This window comes from Chionomys nivalis, chromosome 16, assembly GCF_950005125.1.
Source record: "Chionomys nivalis chromosome 16, mChiNiv1.1, whole genome shotgun sequence".
Taxonomy (NCBI): domain Eukaryota; kingdom Metazoa; phylum Chordata; class Mammalia; order Rodentia; family Cricetidae; genus Chionomys; species Chionomys nivalis.
Window position 1 is genome coordinate 64,702,356 of NC_080101.1, and position 21,386 is coordinate 64,723,741.

Below are 21,386 nucleotides of genomic sequence, written 5' to 3' on the forward strand. Positions count from 1 at the left end.
TTAGGAGAAGAAAATTTATGGATACCATCAAAAATAATAAAGATTTACTTTCAAAAGGAGAAACCTCTTAAAAAAGAGAAATGACAACTCATCCACAGTGGTGACAATCATACAGGTGGTAAGAAAAGCTCTTAAGGGTTAGGGAAGGGTTCTGTTCCTATCTTTGCAGGAAAATAAACAACATCAACAATTCAAGAGACCCTGGATGTTTGAATACTGACAGAAGGAAAAATAACTATCCAGTAAGAGAGCATCTAGAAAACAGAATGTGGATTATGAATCCAGGTACTGATTATTCTTTTACACGTACACACAAACATATGCACATCTGTATATTAAGCTGGTTTTGGAGTTGGACAATGGCTCTGTACTTCTCTAAATCCAAGCATGTTGTTTAAAGGAACATTCAGAGTTTCTATCTCATATTAGGATCCATCTGGTATGGGACAGAAGGAAGACTTTAGAAAAAATTTTACTTTCTCCATGACTATTTTGTCTATATCATATTCTTAATTGAATGTATGTTTATATAAATGATGTTTAACTTTTCCACAATGAACAATAGATTTTCCTACAGATCCTTTTCCTGCAATAAACTTTGAAGTTTCCAGGAAGAATATGGGGCCTCACAGCAACAACTCAACCTAGTTGAGATGACATCATGATGCTGACAGCACAACTATAATATAGTTTTGGGGGTACCAGCTGCTGAAATGGTGTACACTCATGATATTCTGTCCAGGACTCCAAATAAGAACTTTAAAAATGAAATAAATAAAATAAAATAAATACAACATATAGACTGCTCGGAAATTGTTTTCAACTATGCTGGACAGCAATTTTGAAACTTAACCATCACTTTACTTTTGCAGGATCCCATTAAGAGAACACCACCCCCATGACAGCCAGAAGCAATTCTAGAATATGATGCCCCCTATCCCAAAAAAAATTTTTCCATAGGACTGGGAACACTGTTTAGGAGTTGTTGATTATTACTTCTACTAGATAGAGGGCTGTGGTGAAACTATGTTTTTTTAAAAAGGGGGTATTGGGTAATAGAGTGAATATTTATAAACTATTATTTATGAATAATTTACATTGGTATAGTTTTATATTGATACAAATTCAAATTAGATTTGTCACTTTTATTTATATTATTTGTAAATCTATGCAAAGTTATTTTGTCAGATTGTATATATGCATGCTTCTATCTAGGTTTGAACATCTGGTATATTGATACAACTTTTAGGATATATTTTCATAATGCATTATATATCACTCCTACCTCTGATCAAAATACTTACACATTGTTTACATTTTGAGGTCATTGTCCTCATTTGTTGTAATTTGTTTACAGATTATTTAGTAATCTGACATGAAGTTTTAGTCTTTAAGTTATACAAGTATTAATTATTATAGGTCAATAGTTGTTCATGTTTGTTGTGCATACAGTCAGATCTATTAGGAACTTTAGATACATAGAAATTGTATTCTGTCTAGATAGGTAATCTTCAACCACTTCAATGATCTGTAGAACATGGCATTCAAATACCTTAGGGTTCTGTTGACATGAGACATGATTGCTCCTGACAGAAATAATGTATTCCCGAGGGAATGTTGAGCACCATAGACACTCCACTTGGAGTTTGTTTTCTTCTTGGCACCATTGGCCTTTGGGCAAGGAACTGCCTATACCTCAACCACCGACAAAGTACATGGTATCTGGAAATGGATAAGCAGGACACAAGGAAAAGACTGTCAAATCTTGCCAAGACAGGGTTAGACGGTTGTGAAAAATTTCCTGCCTCAGGAAATGGTCTATCAGTTATGCTTGGCCTTAGCCAAAGTTGGTTACTCCAACATTGCAAATGAGACTTTGGGTGATTGCTCATGTAGCTAATTGTCTCCACCATATATTGCTAGTTTTGGAAGCTGCTTGACTGTACTTCCTGCCTGCTCAAGTAATATTATTTCCCTTCTCAGGCCTTTGATGGGGTTGAAGATTATATAGTCATACTGTCCTCCTATGACGTAGCCAAGACATTTTCCCAAACAAGACTTACATGCCTTAGAATAGGATGTTTATTAAAATATTTAGCACATGTTCCTTGCTTAATATTGTTTATATTGTTTGTAATTCTAATTACACTTGATTTCTATCCCTAGTATATATAGTTTTGTATTGGGTTTGGAACTCTCTTATTTAAACAAAAAGGAAGGTGCTCTGGGAGTACATTCTGCTCCTTCAGCCAATAGCCTTTAAGATTCCAGCCCACATGGGCATGGTCTCTGATACTGTTAAAGCAACTATAAAACATCTGCCCCCTCTCTTGCTGTTGGGTCCCTAGAGGACAGGCCTTCCCACACCCACTTAATCTGTTTTGCACTCTTGAGGTTGGTTGAAAACAGAAACAAAAACAGGAACAATCTGTTGTTTTTTAGCAATGTTTCTAAGGATGTTTACCCTAAGCCATTGAGTTACCATGATGAGCTTCCTGCTTTTGCTGGTTTGGCCTCCCCTGCTGAGGGCTATATATACTTGTGAGAAAGTGGAATAAAGGGCTTGTCTGCAGAACATGAAGTTGTGTTGTGTGTTAATCCCAACGTTTCTCACTCTGAAGAATGACAGTTGCCATGCTGGCATGATATCTTGCCTCCAGCTCCTGCTTCCAGCTGCTGGGACTCTGCTCCTGTTCATGCAGAGGACTGTTATCTAAGACAGTGATCTGTAAGTTTTCCCTTAAATAGCTAACCCTTTATTATTCATAATTCTGAACCCAGTATGAAATTATTTTGTGACATGTCATCAGCTCTTGGGATCTCAGTAATAAGGTTGAAAATAATAGAAAATTAGATTTCTTTGCAGTATAGCACTGGGTGACATTTACATAATATATTAGTTAAATTTTAGTATACAAAAATCTAAGAAGCTGAGACTTTTAAAGAGGTTTATTCTCTAGGAAGTCTAGAGGAAGGGTAATCAAGTGTCAGTAGGAACATGTGTTCAAACTCTAGAGAAATTCAGTGTCCTAGTTTCCTTCTCTTTTGTTTAGGTAAAACATAGAGCAAAACATTTGAGAGAAGAAAGGGTTTGGCTGCCTTCCAGGTTACAATAATGAGGGAAACCGAGGAAGCAACTCAAAGCAGAAACCTGCAAGAAGAAACTGAAGCAGAGACAATGGAGGAAGGCTATTGAATGACTTGTTTCAGGCTCATGTTCAGCTACCTTTTTATATAGCCTAAGCCCACTTGTCTATGAATTGTCACTACCCACAATGGACTGGGACATCCAACATCACTTAGCAATGAATAAAAACTGTGAATATGTCAAACTGATGGAGGCAGTATTTTAATCAAGATTTCCTTTTCCACGGCATGTCAAATGGACAACTAAGAAAAGTTATCACAATTGTTTTCCAACCAAACATCAAAAAGAAAGAAAATGAAAATGGAAATGGAAAGAAGAGAGAAATTAATGATGTAGCCTCATTTTACAAATGACTTCTTGTCATTAAAGAAAACCTTATTGCAGTGCAACTATCTAAATCTTTTACTAAGGGATCAGTCTCATGGGCCAAATCCTACTTAGCTAGACTCACTGTACTACACTAAGTACACACCAAGTCAAGTTAAATAAATTAAAGTAAAATTATTAAGAAGCTTAAAACTCAGAAAGAATAAAATAATGGAAACAAAAAAAACCCTACTTTTGTTGTAGCCCTCTAGTAAAATACAAGGAATAGTTGTATCAACAAGGATTAGTTGATTGACTTACTGATTTACTGATTGATTGATGTTATATATTTGACTAAAAAATTTATAAGATAGTTCATTAAGTGATGGCTTAAACTGTAGTTACACTTTTTAAAACCATAGGTTAATGTCTAATCATTGTGACAGCTAATCTTTACCATCAACTTGACTACATATGGATTTAACTAAAATTAATGGAGAACATTAATCCCACCAAAGGATAGTAAGACCAATGGCCCAATTTTTAATGAATTAAACAAGCTTAACTTGTGTGTACAAGAAGAATGTATCCTTAAAGTGGAGTTTGAGAGAACAGTGTACATTAGCTTTTCAGATATCCTTGCTATTGGGTTTGTGCCTGGTCTTATTGTACCTTGTTATGCTTTATTCAGTTGACATCCCTGGGAGGGAGGTTGGTTCTTTTCTGAAGGGAAACAGAGTAGCAGTGTTTAGTGTTTATGTGAGAAAGAATAGGTAAGGAGTGAACTGAAAGGAGCAGAATGAGAGGAGGTCGGAATCAAGATTTATCAAATGAGAGAAAAATAAACAAAAGATATAAAGGAAGAAGAAGAGGAAAAGAATAACAAATTAGATGAGACACATGACAAGCAAGGCAAGAAAGCAAAGAATAGCTACTATGCATATTCATTCCTTTCAGAATACACCAATACTTTTATAATAAAAGCAGATGATTAAAGTAGGCAACAGCTCCTTCATGTCTTAGATGTGGAAACTAGTGCCAAGAAATTAAGTAAGGCTGTCATTTGCATCTATCAGCAAATGAATGGAAAGTGGAGTACAACCAGTCAAAATCTGTATTTTATTACACACTGTTCTTATCAAGGAGGTTGTTAATGACTCGTAAAGAGAAACAACAACTATCATGATTGACTCTTTAAAAAAAGTCATCACAAGAGCAGGGACATTCCCCGACCCCCTTCACTCCCTGGTCATTCAGCAGGGGCTGCTCCCCTCTGCTGGGGCCTCTCTCTCCCTAACCCACCCCAGTTTGCACCTAGGAACCTCCTCATTTCTTCCTCCCTTATGCGGGGCCATGGGATCCGCCTGCTCAGCCTGTTTGGGTGCTGGGACGGGTTGTTGAGGGCAAGAGGCTGGAGGGAATTGCTTTGCTTCAATAGCCTGCCTGCAGCAAGGTAGGTCCTTTGTCAGCAAGGTCCCTGGCCAGCAAGGGAACCTGATCCTGTTCCATAAGATCCATCAGATAGAATTTGAAGGAAGAGATGGCAGGTGCCAAGGCAAGAATTCCTCCACCAATCTGAAAAACAACATGAAAACACCAGAACCCAGTGATCTGACAACAGAAGGTCTTGAAAACACTAATCCAGAAGAAGGGGAAAAAATTGACATTATGAAAGTGATAGAGTCCCTTAAACAGCATGTGAAAAACGCCTTTATAGAAATGGATGAGAAGTATAACAAAAAGTTTGAAGAAATGAAGAAATACATAAATGATACCCTGGGAAATCAAGAAAAAACAATCAAGCAGGTAATGGAAACAGTTCAAGAATCGAAAACTGAAATGGAGGCAAGGGAGAAAACACAAACCGAGGGCCGACTGGATATGGAAAATCTAGGGCAATGAACAGAGACTACAGAAACACACATAACTAATAGAATACAAGAGATAGAAGAAAGAATGTCAGACTCTGAAGACACCATTGAGAAAATAAACACACTGATCAAAGAAAACAGCAAATCCAACAAATTCTCATCACAAAACATTCAGGAAATATAGGACACAATAAAAAGACCAAAGCTAAGAATAATAAGGATAGCAGAAGGAGAAGATTACAGCTCAAAGGCCCAGAAAATTTATTTAACAAAATTATGGAAGCAAATTTTTCCAACATAAAGAAAGATATTCCTATAAATGTTCAAGAAAGCATAAAGAACACCAAACAGACTGGATCAAAAAAAAAAAAAACCCTCGCCATATAATAATCAAAACACAAAACATACAGATTAAAGAAAGAATATTAGGCAGACACAAGTGGCAGACACCGGCATACGCAGACGCAAGCAGCGGACACCAGCGTGCAGACGTGGCGGGTGCGGGATAGTCCAGGCATGAAACAGTGAAGCCTACACTGAGAGGAGGTCGCCCCACTACAATTAAATCAAGTGGGTTTTGCGGGGCCTGGCCTGCAGATTGGGAGGCCTTTTATTGGCGAGGTCTATGGGTGAACAGAAATCAACAAAATAGAAACAAAGAAAACAATCCAAAGAATCAAGGAAACAAAAAGTTGATTCTTGGAGAAAATCAACAAGATTGACAAACCCCTATCCAAACTAATCAAACGGCAGAGAAAGAACACTCAAATTAATAAGATCAGAAATGAAAAGGGGGACATAACCACAGACACAGAGGAAATTCAGAGAATCATTAGATCTTACTACAAAAGCCTGTATGCCACAAAACTGGAAAATGAAAAAGAAATGGACATATTTTTAAGTATGTACCATATACCAAAGCTAAACCAAGACCAGGTGAACAGTCTTATTAGACCTGTTAGTCGTGAAGAATTAGAAATGGTTTTCCCCGGGCGGTGGTGGCGCACGCCTTTAATCCCAGAACTTGGGAGGCAGAGGCAGGCAGATCTCTGTGAGTTCGAGACCAGCCTGGTCTACAGAGCTAGTTCCAGGACAGGCTTCAAAGCCACAGAGAAACCCTGTCTCGAAAAACCAAAAAAAAAAAAAAAAAAGAAATGGTTTTCAAAAACCTCCCTTCCAAAAAAAGCCCAGGATCAGATGGTTCAATGCAGAATTCTACCAGAACTTCCAAGAAGAGCTAATACCTATACTCCTTAATGGATTTCACAATATAGAAAAGAAGAGTCATTGCCAAATTCCTTTTATGAAACTACAGTTACCCTGATACCAAAACCACACAAAGACCCAACCAAGAAAGAGAATTACAGGCCTATCTCACTCATGAACATCGATGCAAAAATTCTCAATAAAATACTGGCAAACCGAATCCGTGAACACGCTAGAAAAATTGTCCATTATGATCAAGTAGGCTTTATCCCAGAGAAGTAGGGCTGGATCAACATATGCAAATCTATCAATGTAATCCATCATACAAATAAACCGAAAGAAAAAAACCATATGATCATTTCATTAGATGCTGAAAAAGCATTTAACAAAATTCAACGTTCCTTTATGATAAAGGTCTTGGAGAGATTAGGGATACAAGAGTCATATCTAAATATAATAAAAGCTATTTACAGCAAGCCTACAGCTAACAGCATATTAAATGGAGAGATACTCAAAGCAATCCCACTAATATCAGAAACACGAGAAGGATGTCCACTCTCTCCATAGCTCTTCAATATAGTGCTTGAAGTTCTAGCAATAGCAACAAGACAACTTAAGGGGATCAAGGGGATTTGAATTGGAAAGGAAGAAGTTATACTTTTGTTATTTGCAGATGATATAATAGTGTACATGAGGCCCCCAAAGAACTCTACCAAAGAACTCCTACAGCTGACAAACACCTTTAGTGATGTGGCAGGATACAAGATCGACTCCAAAAAATCAGTTGCCCTCTTGAGTTTTGTGCAGGGTGATAGATATGGATCTATTTTCATTCTTCTACAGGTTGACAACCAGTTCTGCCAGCACCATTTGTTGAAGATGCTCTCTTTTTTCCATTGAATACTTTTAGCTCCTTTATCAAAAATTAGGTGTTCATATGTTTGTGGGTTAAAATCAGGGTCTTCTACTCGGTTCCATTGATCGACTTCTCTGTTTTTATGCCAATACCAAGCTGTTTTCAATACTGAGGCTCTGTAATAGAGTTTGAGGTCAGGGATGGTAATGCCTCCAGACTATCCTTTATTATATAAGATTGTTTTGGCTATCCTGGGTTTTTTGTTTCTCCATATAAAGTTGATTATTGTCCTCTCAAGATCTGTGAAGAATTTTGATGGGATTTTAATGGGGATTGCAATGAATCTATAAATTGCCCTTGGTAGAATTGCCATTTTTACTATGTTGATCCTCCCAATCCAAGAGCAAGGGAGATCCTTCCATTTTCTGATATCCTCCTCAATTTCTTTCTTCATAGACTTAAAGTTCAAAACTCAAGTCCAAATGGATTAAAGACCTCAATATTAGTCTGAACACACTGAACCTAATAGAAGAAAAAGTGGGAAGTACTCTACAACATATGGGTACAGGAGATCACTTCCTATGTTTATCCCCAGCAGCACAGACATTAAGGACAACATTGAATAAATGGGACCTCCTGAAACTGAGTAGCTTCTGTAAAGCAAAGGACACTGTCACTAAGACAAAAAGGCAACCCACTGACTGGGAGAAGATCTTCACCAACCTTACAACAGACAAAGGTCTGATCTCCAAAATATATAAAGAACTCAAGAAACTAGACTTTAAAATGCTAATTAACCCAATAAAAAAAATGGGGCACTGAACTAAACAGAGAATTCTCAACAGAAGAAATTCAAATGGCCAAAAGACACTTAAGATCATGCTCAACCTCCTTAGCGATAAGGGAAATACAAATTAAAACAACTTTGAGATACCATCTTACACCTGTCAGAATGGCTAAAATCAAAAACACCAGTGATAGCCTTTGCTGGAGAGGTTGTGGAGAAAGGGGCACACTCATTCATTGCTGGTGGGAATGCAAACTTGTGCAACCACTTTGGAAATCAGTGTGGCGATTTCTCAGGAAATTTGGGATCAAACTACCCCAAGATCCAGTAATACCACTATTGGGAATATACCCAAGAGATGCCCCATCAAATGACAAAAGTATCTGTTCAACTATGTTCATAGCAGCATTGTTTGTAATAGCCAGAACCTGGAAACAACCTAGATGCCCTTCGATGGAGGAATGGATGAAGAAAGTGTGGAATATATACATATTAGAGTACTACTCAGCAGTAAAAAACAATGACTTCTCGAATTTTGTGTGCAAATGGATGGAAATAGAAAACACTATCCTGAGTGAGGTATCCCAGACCCAAAAAGAGGAACATGGGATGTACTCACTCATAATCGGTTTCTAGCCATAAATAAAGGACATTGAGCATATAATTTGTGATCCTAGAGTAGCTAAATAAGAAAGTGAACCCAAAGAAAATCGTATAGTCATCCGCCTGGAGAGGGGAAGTAGATAAGATTGCAGGGCAAAAACTGGGAACTTGCGGGTGAGGTGGCATGGGGCAAAGGGGAAATGGGATGAGAAACATGAGAAGGGGAGGATGGGAGGAACTCGCGGGATTGGGATGGTTGGGATATAGGAAGGGTAGATACGGGAGCAGCGAAGTATATATCCTAACTAAGGGAGCCATCTTAGGGTTGGCAAGAGACTTGACTCTAGAGGGGTTCGCAGGTGTCCAGGGAGATGTCCCCAGCTGGTACCTTGGGCAACTGAGGAGAGGGAACCTGAAATGATCCTATCCTATACTGATGAATATCTTACATATCACCTTAGAACCTTCATCTGGCAATGGATCGAGGTAGAGACAGAGACTCAATTGGGAGCAACGGTCTGAGCTCTTAAGGTCCAAATGAGGAGCAGAAGGAGGGAGAACATGAGCAAGGAAATCAGGACCACGAGGGATGCACCCACCCACTGTGACAGTGGATATGATTTATTGGGAGCCCACCAAGGCCAGCTCGTCTGGGACTGAATAAGCATGGGTTGAAACTGGACTCTCTGAGCATGGCGGACAATGAAGGCTGATGAGAAGCCAAGGACAATGGTACTAGGTTTCGATCCTAATACATGAACTGGCTTTGTGGGAGCTTAGCCTGTTTAGACGCTCACCTTCCTGGACGTAGATAGAAGACCTTCGTCTTCCCGCAGGGCAGAGAATTTGGACTGCTCTTCAGTATCGAGAGGGAGGGGGAATGGTGTGGGGGTGGAGAAGAGGAGTGGGGATAGGGGGAGGGGAGGGGAGGGGAGGAGGGGGCAATATTTGGTAGGAGGGGAGGGAAATGGGAAACGAGGAGCAGGTGGAAATATTAATTTAAAAAAAAATCAGTTGCCCTCCTATACACTAAGGATAAGGATGCAGAGAGGGAAATCAGAGAAGCATCACCTTTCACGATAGCCACAAATAGCATAAAATATTTTGTGGTAACTCTGACCAAAGCAGTGAAAGATCTATTTGACAAGAACTTGGTCTTTGAAGAAAGAAATTGAAGAGGACACCAGAAAATGGAAGGATGTCCCTTGCTCTTGGATTGGGAGGATCAACATAGTAAAAATGGCAATTCTCCCAAAAGCAATCTATAGATTCAATGCAATCCCCATTAAAATCCCATCAAAATTCTTCACAGACCATGAGAGGACAATAATCAACTCTATATGGAGAAACAAAAAACCTAGGGTAGCCAAAACAATCTTATACAATAAAGGAACTTCTGGAGGCATCACCATCCCTGACATCAAACTCTATTACAGAGCTTCAGTATTGAAAACAGCTTGGTATTGGCATAAAAACAGAGAAGTCAATCAATGAAATTGAGTAGAAGACCCAGATTTTAACCCACAAACCTATGATTTTTGATAAAGGAGCTAAAAGTATACAATGGAAGAAAGAGAGCATCTTCAACAAATGGTGCTGGCAGAACTGGTTGTCAACTTGTAGAAGAATGAAAATAGATACATATCTATCACCATGCACAAAACTCAAGTCCAAATGGATTAAAGACCTCAATATCAGTCTGAACACACTGAACCTGATGAAGAGAAAGTGGGAAATACTCTACAACATATGGGCACAGGAGACCACTTCCTACATATAACCACAGCAGCACAGACATTAAGAGCAACATTGAATAAGTGGGACCTCCTGAAACTGAGAAGCTTCCGTAAAGCAAAGGATACGGTCACTAAGACAAAAATACAACCCACTGACTGGGAGAAGATCTTCACTAACCCCACAAGAGACAAAGGTCTGATCTCCAAAATATATAAAAAACTCAAGAAACTAGACCTTAAAATGCTAATTAACCCAATTAAAAAATGAGGCACTGAACTGAACAGAAAATTCTCAACAGAAGTTCAAATGGCCAAAAGACACTTAAGGGCATGCTCAACCTCCTGTGCAATCAGGGAAATGCAAATCAAAACAAAATTGAGATACCATTTTACACCTGTCAGAATGGCTAAAATCAAAAACACTAATGATAGCCCTTGCTGGAGAGGATGTGGAGTAAGGGGTATACTTATCCATTGCTGGTAGGAATGCAAACTTGTGCAACCACTATGGAAAGCAGTGTGGTAGTTTCTCAGGAAATTTGGGATCAAACTACTTCAGGACCCAGCAATAACACTCTTGGGAATATACTCAAGAGATGCCCTATCATACTACAAAAGTATTTGTTCAACTATGTTCATAGCAGCATTATTTATTTGTAATAGCCAGAACCTGGAAATAACCTAGATGCCCTTCCATGGAAGAATGAATGAAGAAAGTGTGAAATATATACTTATTAGAGTACTACTCAGCGGTAAAAGAAACAATGACTTCTTGAATTTTGCATGCAAATGGATGGAAATAGAAAACACTATCCTGAGTGAGGTAACCCAGACCCAAAAGATGAACATGGGCTGTACTCACTCATAATTGGTTTTTAGCCATAAATATAGGACATTGAGCCTATAATTTGCGATCCTAGGGAAGCTAAATAAGAAGGTGAATCCAAGAAAAACATACAGTTATCCTCCTGGATATTGGAAGTAGACAAGATTGCTGGGCAATAATTGGGAACTGGGGTGTGGGGTAGGATGGGAGAAAGTGGAGATGGGGATAGACAAGTGAGAAGGGGAGGATGGGGAAAGCTTGGGAGAAAGGGATGGTTGGGATAATGGAAGGATAGATAGGGGAACAAGTAAGTATATATCCTAATTAAGGGAGCCATTTTAGAGTTGGCAAGAGCCTTGACTCTAGAGAGGTTCTCAGGGGTCCAGAGAGATGTACCCAACTAGGTCCTTGGGCAGCTGAGGAGAGAGAGCCTGAAATGGCCCGATCCTAGAGCCATACTAATGAATATCTTGCATATCACCATAGTACCCTCATCTGGCGTTGCTTGGAGATAGAGACAGAGACCCACTTTGGAGCAATGGACTGAGCTACCAAGATCCAAATGAGGAACAGAAGGAGAGAGAACATGAGCAAGGAAGTCAAGACCGCGAGGGGGCACCCACCCACTGTGATGGTGGGGCTGATCTATTGGGAGGTCACCAAGGCCAGCTGGACTGGGACTGAAAATGCATGGGATAAAACCGGACTCTCTGAATATGGTGGACAATGAGGGCTGCTGAGAAGCCAAGGACAATGGCTCTGAGTTTTGATCCTACTGTATGTACTGGCTTTGTGGGAGCCTAGCTGGTTTGGATGCTCACCTTCCTAGACCTGGATGGAGAGGGAGGACCTTGGACTGCCCACAGTGCAGGGAACCCTGACTGCTCTCTGGACTGGAGAAGGAGGGGGAGGGGAGTGGGGGGAGGAGGAGGGAAAAGGGAGGCAGGGAGGAGGCAGAAATTTTTAATAAAAATATAAATAAATAAATAAATAACTCATCACAATCCTACTAGGAGAAAGTGTAGAAACATCACTTACTCGCTACTGTCTTGGCTCCATATATATATATATATATATATATATATATATATATATATATATATATATAGAGAGAGAGAGAGAGAGAGAGAGAGAGAGAGAGAGAGAGTTGTCAGTAACAAATGAAGCCTTTTCCCGGGAAACGAGTGCCTTTTCTCTGTTGAACTATAGCTTCAGGTTTTCCATTTTGCAGTATGAGATATCTGTGGAAATTTCAGTTCCTCAGATAAGGCATTGTTTTTAAATAGTATAATAACCAAAGAGCTGTTTCTTTGGGGATCTCAACTTCACAGATGAGCACCATTTCTTGTGGAACACTTTCAGAATCAAGAATACTCTGCAAGTCAAGAGGGATAACTTCTTTTCATCTTCTAACTGCTTAGTGACCATCACTTTCCAGTTGTAGCTGCAATCCAAGTTTTCATTTTATCTTCTGTTGTGATAATTACTTTAAATTTAATCAATTTAATGAAATATATGGGGTTAGGAGTATTCTATATAAATTTGCTGGATGCAATAGAGTTTTGCTTAAGTAAGAAACTTGGTCTATCAAAACAATATAAGGTAAGCCAATATGTAAATACTACTGTTGAATGTCATCTTGTTCAAACTCTTTGAGATTCTGCTTATTACTTGCAAATGCAGTGTATGAAACATTGATTTATAGTGTTTCCCAGTTTTTAGGGTACAGGCTATTTGAAAGTTCCTGTTTATTGTGTGAAATATAAACACTGATACACTGCAAGGAAAGTAGATGTCATCATTATCTATCCAGTATTAAATAAAAATACTCAGAAAAAAACATAGATTCTATGCTCAAATGAACTTGTACACCTCATAATTCTAAAAGAAGAGGTAGCTTTCTTTTCCTGCTTATTTCATTAATTGACATTTTATTTAATGCAAAATTTAAATAAAGAATATTTTCGATGATATTCATTTATATTGTCTTCCTCATGTGTAAGACACACTCAGCTTATTAGCCATGTAGGACTTTTCTGGCATAGATTCCAACTCAAATGGATTTGGTCACAAATCCAAACAGATAACAGTTGGGTAATCCTGTAAAATTTGTACCACCATTACACACATGTAAATTGCAAGTGGATCACCATTATAGATTCAAGAGTTGTAGCTGGCATTGAGATTGTTTCCAGGTTCTGAATATTACAATATAGCTTCTATGAACATAGTTCAGCAGGTGGCCCTGTGGTTTAATATCCTTTAGATTTTTCCCCAAGGTAGTATCTCTGGGTCTTGTTGTAGATTGATTCTCAGTTTTCTGAGAAACTGCCACACTGATTTTCAAAGGGGCTTCACAAGTTTTCACACCCACCAGTTATGAGCTGCCACTTGTATTTTTTATTTAAGATATTCTGACAGGTGTAAGATGTAATTTCAGAGTCATTTTGTCTTTGCTACTGGTGTTATACTTTGACATGATGCCTGTGTTTACATCAACATTTTTTGTCTTCTCTGTGTCAAACTTTCGCTAATCCCCTTTTAAAGGTTTCCTTATTAAAATTCAAATCTTCCATGGATTGTGTAGTAAAATCACTTCTCTCTTAAGACATGTAATCACATTCGAAATGCTTCTTTTGTAACATCAGAAATGTTCATAATATCTATTAATTATAATGTAGATATGTAAATATTAATTATGGTATATGTATGCTAGAGGTCTATTGTTAGATTATGGGCCTGTTCCTCAAGATGCCCATCACTCTAGAGTACATATTTAATGGCCTAAGAAATTTAGGCTAAACCCCTTTTCATCTGTCCCCTAATGATAGACAGTTGAGAAGCTGTTGTTTTGTGTGGTTTTTATAGCATTTAATTTATGGTCCTACTACATAGCTGTCTTTTCCATCCTTTTAAAATAGACTATTTCAAATTGGATAACATAGTTTAAACTTTCAACCAGTCTCTCTAATTTCTTTCCTGGGGGATTGCATCTCCAATTTCTTAAAAATTAAATATTTTAACTTTTACTTAAAATTTTATTGGGGGAAATTTCTTTAAATTTTCTCTTCTCTGTTCCCCTCGGTCAGCACATATTCCCATCATGATCTCTCTCTCTCTCTCTCTCTCTCTCTCTCTCTCTCTCTCTCTCTCTCTCTCTCCATACTCTCCATATATTATTCTGCAGAGATGTTGTATTTGCTCCTATCTGTTGCAGGAGGAAGCCTCTCTTATGATAGATGAATATGGCACAAATCTATGCTTATACCAAAATAACATTAGGAGTCATTTCCTTGTTACCTTTGTTTTAGACAAGTACTATTCAGATTTATCCCAGATCTCTGGGTGTAGTAGGAGCTGTGGGCTGTGTTCCTACCGCCCCAGCTCATGGTCGCCTGGCTAGCTTATGCGCCAAAATAATGACACACAAACTGTATTCTTTTAAACAGTGCTTGGCCCATTTCTATTCATGTGTGTAGCACCCCAAGGTGTGTTTACCGGGAAGATTCTAGCCTACGTCCATCCTGGGTCGGAGCTTCATCGTGTCTGCTCTGGAGAGGAGAGCATGGCGTCTGTCTCTCAGAGGAGCTGCCCTGCATCTGAGCTCACTTCCTCTTCCTCCCAGCATTCTATTCTGTTTACTCCACCAACCTAAAGGCTGGCCAATCAAATGGGCCAAGGCAGTTTCTTTATTAGCCAATGACCTTCCTCCATCATCTGGGTCTTGATCAACCAAGCAGTGGGGAAAAAAATGCCTTCTTTCTCATGGTGTGGGCCTTAAGTCCAATAAGCATGGATTTGCTATTCCCAAAAGGTCTGAGTCACCATTACCTTAACATATCTTAAAGACAGGACATGTTTCAGTTCAAAGGTTTTGTGATTGAATTGTTGTTTATGCAACTCTTTTAGAAGCCTACAAAGTGCCATCCCACATAATAGACACTAGAATGTAGGGGTAAAATATTGTGGGATATTTGTTTATTGTAACACCTGCATTACTCTCTACAGTAAATTCATGCTACTGTACCATTCATGAGCCAGGAAAGGGCCTGGAGATTAATGAAACACACAAGAGATGTGGGTCATCCGTGAAAAAAGAATGCTGAATGCTGTTTATTCAAGTTTAGAAAAAAACTCATATACCTACCTGTTTTACAATGGAAATCCCCCCAGGCAGGTGGAAAATTACCAGGCCCAAGGTTAAGTAAACAAAAGCCTATAGCTAACCACCAGGGGGGCAAAGAGAGCACAGGAACAAACAAGATGTTTAGCCAGAAATTGCAACAAGATGTTTGGCCAGATACTGTCCTCAAGATGAACCCGGGGAAGAGGGGTAGACCCATGGGACCTACTGTTTATACTGAGCAAAGGTAGGCATCTGACAAAGGTGACTTCTGATTGGTTTAATAAAGGGCTGAATGACCAGCAGCTAGGAAAGAGAAATAGGCAGGATTTCTAGGGAAAATGAGGTCTCTGTGAAGAGGAGAGGTAGAAAAAATGCAAGCAAGACATTGAAGAATTCAGACATACAGTACAAAGGAAAATAAACAAGCCTTATAGCAGAGCATATAATTAATGGAATCAGGTTAATTTAAGTTATAGGAGATAGTTGGTAAAAGGCCTAGGCTAAGGGTGACCTTTCATAATTAATAAATAGTCTGTGTGTCATTATCTTCAGGCTGGGATTCCAAAGAAAGTCTGAAGAGAATGCTAACTACAGTTAGCACTCCAACATGTGGCACCATCACATGAAAGGAGCACTCTGGCCTGCTAGTATCACAGTCACCACCTGAGCCTCTCAGCAAGCACTCACAGCAGTTAACTTCCATGTGCAGGGACTCTGGGAAGCAATGTCAGCAACTTCTCAGAGCTGTAATTGTTTGACACAGATTGGACCATAAGGCATAACTACTGCAAGTGCCTATGAACCCAAACAGGGCAGAGCCAGCTACCCATACCACATGCTCAGTGGAGTCACACAATTCGTCACCTAGCTATCACCTATCAGTTTAAGGTTTAACTTATGTGGCCAGAGAAATGTTGCAGACATGCACAAAATGTCAGGTCCAGATTGAGAAAATATCTTAAAAGGTACAGTACATTTAAAAATATGCTTAGGTACTGAAGTATGAAAAAAAGTGAGTATAGACTGTCATAAAGTAATAAATAAATAAATAAATAAATAAATAAATAAATAAATAAACCTAAGAGATGCCCAATCATACTACAAAAGTATTTGTTCAACTATGTTCATAGCAGCACTATTTGTAATAGCTAGAACCTGGAAACAACCTAGGTGTCCCTCAATAGAAGAATGGATAAAGAAAGTGTGGCACATATACACTTTAGAGTTTTACTCAGTGGTAAAAATAATGACATCTTGAATTCTGCATGCAAATGGATAGAAATAGAAAACACTTTACTGAGTGAGATAACCCAGACCCAAAAAGAGGAATATGGTATGTACTCACTCATAAGTGGATTCTAGCCATAAACAAAGGACATTGAGCCTATAACTCATGATCCTAGAGAAGCTAAATAAGAAGGTGAACCCAAAGAAAAACATATAGTTATCCTCCTAGATATTGGAAATAGACAAGATTGCCAGGCAAAAGTTGGGAGCACTGGGGTAGGGGTGGGGTAGGGGTAAGGGTATATGGGGAGAGAGAAGGGAGAAGGGGAGGGTTGGGGAGAGCTTGAGAGAATGGGATGGTTAAGATGGAGGAAGGGTGGATATGGGAGCTGGGAAGTAGATATCTTAATTAAAGGAGCCATTTTAGGGTGGACAAGAGACTTGACTCTAGAGGGGTTCCCGGTGTCTAAGAAGATGTCCCCAGCTTGTTCCTTGGGCAGCGGAGGAGAGGGTGCCTGAACTGACCATACCCCATAGCCATACTCATGAATATCTTGCATATCACCATAGAACCTTCATCTGGTGATGTATGGAGATAGAGACAGAGACCCACATTGGAGCACTGGACTGAGCTCCCAAGGTCCAAATGAATAGCAGAAGGAGGGAGAACATGAGCAAGGAAGTCAGGACCGCAAGGGGTGCATCCACCAACTGATATGGTGGAACTGATCTAATGGGAGCTCACCAAGGCCAGCTGGACTGGGACTGAATGAGCATGTGATCAAACTGGACTCTCTGAATGTGGCTGACAATGAGGACTGACTGAGAAGCCAAGGACAATGGCACTGAATTTTGACTCTACTGCATGGACTGGCTTTATGGGAGCCTAGTCTGTTTGGATGCTCACCTTCCTAGACCTGGTTGGAGGGGGGAGGACCTTGGACTTCCCACAGAGAAGGGAACCCTGACTGCTCTTAGAACTGGAGAGGGAGAGAGAGGGGGAGGCAAATGGGAGGAGGTGGAAATTTTTAATAAAGAAAGAAAGAAAAAAAATATTTTTGGTAAGAATTCTCTGCCTTGGTAGAATATTTCTTCTACTCCCATCATCTTTTATTTCTTTTACATTTTTACTGCTTTTTTTTCTACTTAGAGAAATTAAACCTGGGGCAATATAAAATCTCAAAGAATGTTTAATTTTCATTTTCTTAATGATTAAAAATGTTGAGAATTTTAAGTCTTTCTTAGCCATTTATACTTATTTTTGAGAACTTTCTGCTTAATTTCATGCTTCATTTTTATACCATTTTTATTGATTTTATTGATCTATATAATTTTCTCTGCTCTTCTCCCTGCCTCTCCCCTCCCCTTCTGCCCTCTCCCATGATCTCCATGCTCCTAATTTACTCAGGAGATCTTGTCTTTTACAACTTTCCATGTAGATTAGATCTATGTATGGCTCTCTTATGGTCCTCAGTTTTGTTGTGGTTCTCTGGGATTGTGATTTGTAAGATGATTTTCTTTGTTTTATGTTCAAAAACCATTGATGAGTGAGTAATATAATAGTTGTCTTTCTGGGTCTTGGTTACCTTACTCAATATGATGTTTTCTAGCCTGCAAATTTCAAGATGTCGTTATTTTTTTCTGCTGTGTAAATGTCCCACATTTTCCTTATTCATTCTTCAGTCAAGGGGCATTTAGGTTGTTTCCAGGTTCTGACTATAACAAACAATGCTGCTATGAATATAGTTGAGCATATGAATATAGTCCCCATATATACCCAAAAATGGTATTGCTGGGTCTTGAGGAAGGTTGCTTCCTAATTTTCTGAGAAATCACCATACTGATGTCCAAAGAAGCTATACCAGCTTGCACTTCCCCACATCCTCTCCTGCATAAGTTGTCATCACTGTTTATGATCTTGGCAATTCTCACAGGAGTAAAATGGAATCTCAGAGTTGTTTTGATTTGCATTTCTCTGATGATAAAGATGTTGAGCATTTCCTTCAGTGTCTTTTAGCCATTTTAGATTTCTCTGCTGAGAGTTTTCTGTTTAGGTCTGCACTCCTATTTTTATTGGATCATTTGTTCTTTATATATTTGGAGATCACATCTCTGTCTGATGTGGGATTGGTGAAGATCGTTTCCCATTACCTAAGCTGTTGTTTTGTCCTTTGCTTTACAGAAGCATTTAAGTTTCAGGAGGTCCCATTTATTAATTATATCTCTCAGTGTCTGTGCTACTGGGGTTATATTTAGGAAGTAGTCTCCTGTGCCAATGCATTCAAGTGTACTTCCCACTTTCTCTTAGATAAGTTTTAGTGTGGCTGGCTTTATGTTGAGGTTTTTGATCCATTTGAACTTGTATTTTGTGCATGTGATAGATATGGATCTATTTTCATTCTTGTACATGTTGATATCTAGTTGTGACAGCACCATTTGTTAAATATGCTTTCCTTTTTCCATTTGATTTTTTTTTTTGCTTCTATGTCAAATATCAAGTGTTTGAAGATGTGGGGATTAATATCCAAATCTTTGATTTGGTTCCGTTTGTCCTCCTGTCTGTTTTTATGCCAATATCAGGCTGTTTGTTTCATTCTTCTCTTACACTTCTAATTAACAGTCCCTCACTGAAGTAAATCAAAATAGGAGCTCAAGCAGAACAGGGACCTGGAAGCAGGAACTGAAGCAGATACCATGGATGCATGATGCTTGCTGAATTTATCCTTGCCATTCATTTACTTTGTAGTCTTAAACATCCCAGGGATACCTGCCCTGGAGAACCAAGCACAGTAGATTAGGCCTGTCTTCATCAATCAACATAACCAATAGGCTTGCCCAGAAGCCAATTTAAAAGAAAATTCCTCAATTGATGCTTCCTCCTCTCAAATGACTCTATATTGACTCCACGTTAGTCTAAACAAAGCCACTGCTCATTTTGAAACTCTTCCTTTTCTATAATTCTGGTGTATTCTATACAAAATCCATCTGCTACCAGTTTTTGATTTGGGAGAGGGGATTTTTAGTTAATGCTTCTATTTCACTGGGTTTTGTAGGTTGATTTAAATTATTTAATTTTTCTTGATTTAACTTTGATATTCTATATCTATACTACCTATTTGTAGTCACATATTTCTCTCCCATCCACGAATTTCTAAATAATTGTATAGAAGCTTATTTTAATTGTAAATGTTCAGTCAATAGCTCTGGTTTATTACTAAAGAACTTTTACATTTTAAGTTAACTCATGCTTTTTATTTTTGCTCTGCCATATGGTGGTACCTATATTAGCATGGCACATTCAACTCCTGTTTCCTCTGTATCTGGCTAGCGACTCTTGTGACTCCACCTTTCTTAATCTCAGCATTTTCTGTTTGGCTTTCCTGCCTAATTTTATCCTGTTCAGCTATTGGCCAGGCAACTGGCTTATTAAACCAATCATGGTGGCATATATCTACACAGTGTAAAAAAAATATTCCACAGTGTTTGAATACCTGGAAACCAATCCATTTCTTTTGGGTTCTTCTGTTTGGTGGGTGATGTGGGATTTCATTGGTCAATGAAGAAACTGCCTTGACCCATCTGATAGGGCAGAATTTAGATAGGTGGAGTAAACAGAACAGAATGCTGGGAGGAAGAGGAAATGAGCTCAGACGCGATACTGCTCTTCTCCAAGGCAGACACGATGAAGCTCCGACCCAGGATGGATGTAAGCTAGAATCTTCCCGGTAAGTGCACCTTGGGGTGCTACACACATTAATAGAAATGGATAATCAAGATGTAAGAATTAACCAGTAAGAAGCTAGAGCTAATGGGCCAAGCAGTGTTTAAATGAATACAATTTGTGTGTTGTTATTTCGGGGCATAAGCTAGCCAGGCGGCCCGGAGCTGGGCTGTGGGAAGAGGCCCGCAGCTCCTTCAACAGGTGGGATGTTTATTTTTAAGGTGTGTCCTCATGATATTCTCAATTTTCTTGGTACCTGTTGTAATGTTTCTGTTTCACCTCTAATTTTATTTGTTTGGATCATCTGTGTCTTATGGGATAATTTGGATAAAGTTTTGTCAAACTGGTTGCATTGATTCTTTGTATTGTTTTATTTGCTTGTTCCTGTTTTTTCATTTCTGTCCTGCGTTTGAGCATTTCTTTTCATATACACTGTAGGGTATTGTTTCTTTATGTTTTTCTAGGGCTTTCAAATGTGTTTATTAGTTATTATTATGAGATCTCTTCAGAACATTGCCTCTTAAAACTGCCTTCATTGTTCCACATAGGTTTGGTATGTTCTGTTTTCATTTTAATTCTACTTTCAAAAGTTTTCAATTTCCTTCTCAACTTCTCTCTTGACCCAATTTCAACAAGTGCACAGCTTGCATGACTTTGTACACTTTCTGTCTTTTCTATTGTTGGTGATATCCAGCTTTAACTCATGGTTGTCTGATAAGATGCAGGGTGTTATTTCAATTTCCCTATTTCTGTTAAAACCTGTTTGTTTCCTAATATGTGGTGAATTTTGGAGAAAGTTCCAGGGGCTCATAAGAAAAACATATTCTCTTTAATGTTTAGGCAGAATGTTCTGTAGATGTCTGTTAGTTCCATTTGGGTTACAAAGTTCTTTAACTCCAGTTTCTTGTTTAGTTTTTGTCTGGAAAGAGTAGAATATTAAAGTCCCTCACTATCACAGCTTTAGGATGAATAT